This window comes from Rana temporaria, chromosome 4 (genome assembly GCF_905171775.1).
Source record: "Rana temporaria chromosome 4, aRanTem1.1, whole genome shotgun sequence".
Taxonomy (NCBI): domain Eukaryota; kingdom Metazoa; phylum Chordata; class Amphibia; order Anura; family Ranidae; genus Rana; species Rana temporaria.
The window spans coordinates 102,084,371-102,094,041 of record NC_053492.1 but is presented as its reverse complement, the minus strand read 5'-3'; positions in this window follow the sequence as shown (position 1 = coordinate 102,094,041).

The window sequence follows — 9,671 nt, the reverse complement described above, 5'->3', positions numbered from 1 at the left end:
CGGGGCTGAAGTGGTTAAGTTTCAGTAAGTGACCATTTAGTAGATGTCATAAAGAGATTAGTAGGTGTGCTATTCATTTTTTTGTGCACGCTTAGGGCACAATGCATGGCGGTATATGTTATTGGCGAGGAAAAAAAAAATTATTTTGACATTTTTGTTGGCAAAAATAATTATGCCACATATCAGAAGCATAAAATCAATGTACGAATTCACTTTTTTTTATTACATACAAGGTAAAATGCTGACTGTTGTTTATTTCTGTTTCTATTTGAATTCCCCCAAAAAATAAGCATTTAATGCAGGTTTTAACAACCAGGAAAGGTAAGCTACATGTTGTAAGGATTTTATCTTTTTTTCTTATAAGTTCCTAAAACTTTGTACATATAATATTATTATTATTATTATTATTATTATTATTATTATTATTATTATTACTGCTCTACAAAGTTATATAAATTAAAAAAAGTAATAACATTTTAAAAATGTATTGTACCACGCACAACCTACATACACAGTTTGGATACCTGTACATACAGTACATAAGCACATTTTATAAAAACATAGAAATGTGACAGCAGAAAAAGACCAAGTAGTCCATCAAGTCTGCCCATTTTTTGTTTTATGACACCTGTTAAAAAAAAAAATAGGTTAAATTCTAAACTGATGAGCTGTAGAGATTGCTAATGCATTCCTGATAACAATCAACGCAAATTAATTACATGGTTACATAAGAAGTCAGGTTAAAGAAAATACAGGTCCATCTAGTGTTGTGTGGTGCTGTTTCACAAACATGTGATTTTGAGACTTGACAGGTGTTTATCACCTCAAGATAGTCTTGTCTTTTATATGTATTTAAAAAGCTGGCGATTTTGTGTTTGTATACAATCCAAAAAATGATTTTGTAATGAATCATTTTATAAACATTTGCCAGATATCGAGTAGCTTTAAAAATCAAGACTACTTTTGTTTTTATTCTATAGGTTCTCCAGTTTCAAAAAATACAGTATATAGCTTTTTTTAAAAATGATCAAGCTTCGAGGGACCCAACGTCCTACCACACCACTGGTCAAAATTTGGGGCTCCTAGGGCTTATAGTTCCCAAGATACGGGGCTTCTTGCCCAGCCTGTCAGACGCTACATACAGAAAGGCCAGTTTAACCTCCTGGGCAGTAATACTCGATGTGGCTCAGGGTGAATTTTCATTACCAAAAGCGGTAACCCCGAGCAACACTTGGGATTGCATTGCAGAATCCAGGCAAATTTACTTACCTTGTCCTCAGGATCCTGCAATGTTCCCCCGCTGTGTCTGTGGGCTGTGTCCTCCGCCCGAGGTACTGTGTGCCAGGCTCTGTTCCCTGCAAGCGTTGCAATGCATGGGAGCGGAGCCCGTGGCAAATTCAAAATAGTGAAAAAAATACATAACACATACAGTTCACTGTAATCTGTAAGATTACATTACTGTATCAAATCATTTCACAGTGCTTTGTCCAGTGCCCTGCATGCACTTTTATATTATATATACTGTTCTTTCTGCCTTGAAACTTTAGAATGTCCATGGCATCCAAAAAGTGTCCCTTTATGTCAAAAGCGGTTTTAGACCAGCTAGAAAACAGCAATAGAAAATTAGAATCACTTGCACAATTGAGCGATAGTGATTTGTTGGGAAATTCGGCATCAAACACTGAAAGTGACGACAGCGACAATTCTGCAACTGAGCAAATTTCAGTGTTTTTGTTTTGATTACATTATTGAATACACTTTATTATTATTATATTATTATTTTTGATAATTATTTATAGTTAATAATTATATTATAATTTATGATTTTGTGTTTCAAACTTTATCATACCCAGACTACTAGTAGACTCTTGTTTGGACCAATTTAAGTGAGTTGTTCCTAAGAATTACAGGCCTACAATATAAAAACGCCAAATTTCTATGCAAAACAAGGTACCGCTTTGAGATGCAAAAATCTAACTTAATCATACCGTTAGGAAGGTTAAATACAAGCTGGAACACCCTGTTTGCAGCAGACTGAGAGGATGAGCTCACAGTGCCTCTGACTTCTTGTCAGAGGCACTGAGCTGAATGGACAGCTTGGAGCCTTGGACTAATGGTAAAGCACTATTGGTCCAAACTGTCCAATAAAAATGCTGCAGTGGAGGCTCTCCTCCCACTGCAGTGTCATAGAAGGGGCATGTGTCTAAAATACAAATGCTCCCTTCCAGCCCAGTCCTCTTAAGGCTGCATTCACACCTAGGCGTAGGCAATTTGCGGCGTTTTTTACCACGATTTGCCACGACAAATTGCGGCATTTTTTACCGCGATTTGCCGCGACAAAACGTGGCGTTTTTAACCGCGGTTTTGTATAGGTCATTGTCGGGTATGGAGAACGCCGAAGCCGCCCGATATGCCGTGACAAAAAAGGGTCCGGGACTTGTTTGAGCTTCAGGCGTTCGGCGGTTCGGCGTGGAGATGTGAACCATCTCCATAGAGAATCATGTTATTTCTCCCCTCCAGCGTATTGTAGCGTCGCGCTTCAGGCGTTTTGTCGCCTAGGTGTGAATGCAGCCTTACTACAAGGAAAAAATGTGGGTTTTATATAATAATTTATTATTTATCTATTTACTTTGAAATTACTGGTTTGAAGTTTTAACTTCAAACTTCAATAACTTGTCCGTTAAGCCACCTGCTTAAAAACAGTTTTTGAAAATATAGTAAATTACTTTAAAAACAATATATAATATTTATTTATATATAACTTACTTATGGTAATTAATCGCTTGCCACCCAGGCCAATTCTGATACTTCTCTCCTACATATAAAAATCATCATTATAGTGTTTCTCACCAGCCACTGACCTCACGTACCTGATGGAAGTGTAATAAGTAACATTTTATGAATGGCAGAGGAGGCAAGAAAGGGCAGGCAAACAGCACAACTTTCCTGATTTGTCGCTGCTGTTGTCTTCCTCCACAGCGCTGGAAGACAGCGATTCAGTATTTAGCATCTATTTTGAGAGGAAGCAGCTACCTGTATACACACCATTACACGCACTTAATGTGTATGGTCATGCATCCCAAAAAATATTTACTAAACTTAAATTTTAAATAATAATTTCCACTTTCCTAGCAACACCAAATACCGAATTTTATAACATGTTTGTGAAAGAAATAATTAGTTTATTTTTCTACAATTAAAGTATTGGCTAGAGGGTTAGATTTTGTGTAATCCTATGGAAAATGTTAATTGCTTGGCCTTGTGGAATAATGAAGTGAAAATATCCCGGAAACCGAATGCCCTTTTTTTAAATGGTGTTAAACATGACTTAATTATCCATTTAATGCAATGTTTATGCTGCTGTCATAAAAAATAAAAAATGTCCAACACATTTAGCATCTTCAAATTAGAATACAGATCCACTGCAGTTTGTATAATGGCTATCTGTGTCACCAATTCCTCGGTATATAACATTATTTATAAAAATCTATATTTAATCAAATTATTATACATGATTTACCATAATGAAAACGAAGAATACAGTAAAAGTAAATCATACATTTGCCTTAAATCCATTTTTAAATATGTGTCTTGAAATCTAGAGATAAAAGTGATGGCATTTAGAAGGGTATGAGTTGTTTGGCTTACCTAGCAGACTTTCGGTTAAAGTAGATGGCGAGTCTGAATTGAAATACAGTTCAAACACTCCTGCATTGATAGCATTAGCACTAGTGTTGAGCAGAATATGCCATATTCGATTTCGCGATATATCTCGAATATATATTCGAATATTCAAGATATATTCGCTAAATTCGAATATTCGTGATAATTTATCGAAATTAAATGATTGCGATTTTTCGCTATTGCGAATGCGAAAATAATTGCGATTTTTTGATAACTGCGGTAGGAGCACTCTGATTGGCTCAGAATATTCGTGATATTTTATCGAAATATCGCAACATGCGAATGCGATATTTATTGCGCAATTTCGAGAAATGCTGGAGGAGCGCTCTGATTGGCTCAGAATATTCGTGATATTTTATCGAAATATCGCAACATGCGAATGCGATATTTACTGCGCAATTTCGACAAATGCTGTAGGAGCACTCTGATTGGCTCAGAATATTCGTGATATTTTACAATACAAAATAATTGCGAATATTCGGCAAATGCGGAAGGAGCACTCTGATTGGCTCAGAATATTCTTGATATTTTACAATACAAAATAATTGCGAATATTCGGCAAATGCGGAAGGAGCACTCTGATTGGCTCAGAATATTCTTGATATTTTACAATACAAAATAATTGCGAATATTCGGCAAATGCGGAAGGAGCACTCTGATTGGCTCAGAATATTCTTGATATTTTACAATAGAAAATAAAAAGTGTTTTGCATTGGTGGTGATTCTTTACTCTATCCATCTGTCACAGCCGTTTGTCAATCAAACACCTTGAAGATTGAACACGTTCATGCTGCATGCTTTGGACTTTTTTTCACTTCACATATGGTGTTTAACTATGTAACTATGGATTCTTTCCTAAATGTACATAAAATAACTGAGTACTAAGATTTGTAGGTAAAGTTGATCCAGGGTAAATCCGATTGCCTCTCGGGGGATCAGGAAGGAATTTTTTCCCCTGCTGTAGCAAATTGGATCATGCTCTGCTGGGGTTTTTTTCCTTTCTCTGGATCAACTGTGGGTATGGAGTTGGGTGTATGGGATTGTATTGTGTTTTTTATTTTGTTTGTTTATTTTTTTGTGGTTGAACTGGATGGACTTGTGTCTTTTTTCAACCTGACTAACTATGTAACTATGTAACATATCAAAGACATTTTTATGAAAGATTATTTTTCTATTATTGGGACTATATTTCTTTATATATTTGTTTCACTGTGTATTTCACAAGTTATTTGCGCTTGCTTATTTTATAATTTGCCCACATGTCTTGTCACTAGACATATTTTTTATTCTTGTAGAGCGACTCCATTTTATGTCTTGTATTAATTTATGACGTATAACATTTTTGAGTTGCTGCTGTATTCTCCCCTTTTTTTAAGGTATGCGCAATTTTTTCCTTCTTACAAAAAAAAATAATATCAAACATACAAATATTCATAACAGAAACATACACAAAGCCCCCCCCCCACTTTTGCATCAGAGACAATCAGAGTTCTCCTACCACAGTTATCGAAAATTCGCAATCATTTTCGCATTCGCAATAGCGAAAAATCGCAATTTTTTTTTTTCAATTTGGCAACATAAAAGGATCGCCTCAGCTTAGCTACTCGGCCCAGGGTCTCTAATCATACCAGCAATGCTTTTAGACGTCGATAGGATGTGATCTGTTTTAAAAATCAAATTGAAAAAATGCGAATATTCGGAATTGCGAATATTCACCGCGAAATTCGAAATATAGCGCGATTTCTCGAATATGCTATATTCGAGTCGAATATTCGCAATGCGAATATTCGTGAGCAACACTAATTAGCACAGCTCAATTTCCTGTGATTTAAAAAAAAATATATATCTTTGTAAATATCTTTATTGTGATATGTGACTGACAAGACGTTGTGCTTGCTCCTATGTCACCAGAGGAAAAGCTTGTTGAAGTAGGACTATATTTCTGTGAATTCTCTCACTGCGCCCTGCAAAGCCAAAATGAGGCTTTAAAAAGTATCACCACATATCTTTATTGAATCCACCTGGGGGGGCTTAATACACGTAGCGAATAGTCCTGTTCTGATCCGTGCTGGGGTTTTTTTTATATGAGAAAATTTGTGAGTCTTTTATTTTTTTATTTTATTATGTGATGCAGCAAGGGCTAAAGTACCCTTTGCTGGCAACATTTTAGAAAGCCAGACCACTGCTTTTACACACACCCGACACAAATCTGTAATTAAAAGTTCTGCTTTACAGATGCAGATGTTCTTACTTGCTCAAGACTGTGTTCAGTCCCAGAAAGTATGGAAAGTAGGACTGAGATTAACAATGCTGCTACAGACAGAAGGGGAGAGCACTGCACGTGTGTGGGTTTGGAAATGAGGGAGATGCTGTCTCCTGTGATTTTGGGGATGAGCGCTCAACATATTGTTTTTTCTTTTTATCTAAACAGGATGGGGCTGATAACTTACAATGGGGGGTTTTTTTCAGCCTTTTGCAGCGCTGCCCCCAAAAGGGCTGCTGGTTTTAAGTGGTTCTCCCTCAAAAAGTACAGAGGACACTATCCACTTGGCTCCAAAAACAGTACAGGGGCTTGTCTTTTTTGTAATGTATTATTTGTAGAACTTGTGACAGAAGAGGAATTAGGGTATGGGATACTTCAAAACGGCTAGCAACAACAATTGGAAGACAGTCTAAACCAGGCGAGGGCAAACTCTGCCGTCCAGCTGTTTTGAAACTACAAGTCCCATGATACATTGCAATACTCTGACAATCACAGGCATGACTCCTAGAGGCAGAGGCACGATGGGATTTGCAGTTTCACCACAGCTGGAGGGCCGAGATTGCCCACCCCTGGTCTAAACCCTCACAGCTGGGGACTATGAAGTATCTTTCTGAACAGTCTCAAAGCTTCCTAGCTGAGGACCATAAGGCAAGTCTCTTTGGAACCTGGTTACCCTACACCGGGGGTCAGCAACCAGTAGCACTGCAAATCTCTCCAGCACAAATCCCCCCCAAAAAACACCCCTCCTAGCATAAGACCTCATACCATACCCCTCAAATGTCCCTTCACAAATCCTGTTCCCGCCACTCCAAATCCCCCCTCCTTCGCCTAACACAAATTCTCACCCACCCCCTCTCTTTTCTAGCACAAACCCCCAAATTTCCTCTCCTAGCATAAATACCCCCAATCATCCCATCTAGCACAAATCCCCCCCCCCCCATTAAAAATATCCCCCCTAGCACAAATTCCCTCCCACTGCCCTCTACATATCATCTCTTCTAGCACAAATCCCCTTCCCCCATGAAACTAAGGGCTCATTCACAAGTGCAGCTGGCACTGCTGCTCCCCTGAAAAGCAATCCGAGTGTGTTTGACTGGTGGTGAGGATGCAATATGTTGCCTACTCACCACCTGATTGAAACACATGATTGTCGTGTAATGCATGCAAATTTAAAATTGCAAAAAATAAAGGTTTAAATCAGGTGTGAGGCGGTGACACTGTGCTCGGTGATCTTTGACTTCTCCCTTGTTGTGCAGTTAGATCTCCACCTCTTTAAGGTTGCCTACCCTTGCTGTACACAATTGCAGCGCTGTAGGTAACCAGTGCAACTTCAGGAACACCGCACAGTACAGGAAAACACTTCACAAAGCTAATTGTCCAGAATTCCGCTGAGGAATTGCCCAGTTGCTGAGACCCTATGAGAGCAGTCTCAGTCAGAGCAATGTTTGGCACCTATATCCTAAAAGCACACACCAGGAATCAGTACAGTGTCATTACTCATAGGTTCCCAGGACAGCTGCCTCCTCATCAGCCATCGGACATCTCCCAGTGAGTGAAAAAAAATCCTTCTGAAAACCAAAGATCCCTTTGGTGAATTTCTTCAGCCACTTCCAGGTCTCCTGCCCCAAGACCTCAGAGAACAGCAGCATAATACAAAGCTTGCCTCAGAGGGGAAAAAGTCCCTTCTAAGACTAGGAACTTCACCAATCTGGGGAAGACAATCCCTCAAAGGCTTCAGACTATTTTGATCATAATTTTCAGATTTCACATTGCTTCTTTAAATAAGAACTCCTTATTTACAACTTGTTCTAGGATAGAGGCTTGGCAGTGAGACTATGTGATTCATGAACCTATGCTTAGGCCCCATGCACACTGGGCATTTAGCCCAGGTTTATGAGGATCCGGCGGTGCAGGCAGACGACACAGTTGCACTGTCCAGCCCCATGCTGTCAGCCTGTCAAACTCTATGAGAGGCTGAGCTGCGGTGGCTGGAGAGGACTGGGTGGTGCACCTAGCAGTACTAACATTTAGAACATCTATGTTCTGAGCATGCGTCCCTGGGCACATAGTTCTCAAAATGTTACTACCGCTTGGTGTAACCCCATCCACCCTGGCCAGGGTAAGACTGTGCACCTGTGCCCTCCATCTGCGCTAGAATGATGGAGCCTCATATACTTGGGCTAAAAACTCAGTGTGCATAAGGCTTTAAGGAGCCACAGGATTGATCGGTCATTTTTCATTTTTTTTTTCATAAACTTTTATTGAAATAGCAAAATGTAACAGAACATCCTTTTTCCATTTCCTAAGTGGTGACCCACCCAAGACTGACCCAGAACTTATTGACACACATGTAGTGTAAAAAGGCTTTATTTAAGAAAACAATAAACCCTGCTGAAAGAGGATTTGGAATCAAGCAAAAACTCAGAAATAGTTTCAAGACCCTTCAGGGAGGGACAGAGGGCCCCCTCCCCAACTCTGCAGTGAGAGGTCACTGCAACATCCCTGGGACTGGTGAGAGGGCTATTTGCCCATTGCTGATACTGCTAGCAGGGACTGAGCAACCAAGAGCAGGACACCTATATTGTACCTATATTCCATGCAGATTAACTGGTCCTTAAGTAAACCCCAACCCACCTAACGGGCCCCTAACGAAAGCCAGCAGAAGAAAATCTCAAGACTACCCCTCCCAAAATAATTATTCTGCAAATCCCCTTTGTTCCCTTAAAGGGATGTATGATGGAATATAAAGAAATTCTCAGGTTTGGGAGAAAGGACCCCCAGTAGAAATATAGTTGGGTGGCTGGAATGATGGTCAGTCCTGCTTCATCGCTGATAACCTGAGAATTTATTTATATTCCAGCATACATCCCTTTAAGGACATTATCCTGAGATACACAGCAAGGAATTAAAACTGCATGCTGACTCTTTACTGCCTATTTACACTGCCATCTACTGGCCTCTCCGTGAAGGCATTTATCCACCCTGGAACCTAATCCCCTGGTTGCTGTATGCCGAGGACTTCAATTGAAGGTGCACTTCATACCCTCCTGCTGGAGAAATTTGCAGACACGTCGGCTTTTATAACCAGAGGGAGCCCTGTAATCTACAGAACGGACAATCCTCCATGGGTGGTAAGAACTGAGCAAAAAGCAGTTTCTGTGATATTGTGATCTCGTTTTTTCAGCTGTACTGACCTATGATACACTCTGCTGACTGCAGCCTCTACAGCAACCCTTGCTTGGCTTAAACAGATCCTATTAGATGTTAATCACACGTCTCACTGGCAACCTAGCAGTGCTTTCAAATGATTTACCTGCTGTTGTCCATCACCTAATTGTAGTTTAATCTACTTCATCTCTATGTGGAATATATATTTTACTGGAACTGTATTCAGCATCACAGCCCTGTCTGTGGCCTTTATTATCCTCAATCCAGTCCTGTGATATTCCTTATCATGCCCCAGCTCTCTGACTGATTCCTGTAGATGTATGTAAGTTGTGTGTATGGCCGTGGTGGCCACCGGTCCTGTTTAGACTAACGTCTAATTTTACTAGTGCTGTGGAGACACTGGCACCTCTGTGTTATTTAATGTGTTTTTTATGTGGATAATTAATAAATTGCAGTCCTATTTATCCGTATTCCTTTTTGACTAATTCTTTCTCTCCCATTTTTGATATGCAGTATTATTTTAGAGGAAGATAGTAGTATTTAATATTATATCTAT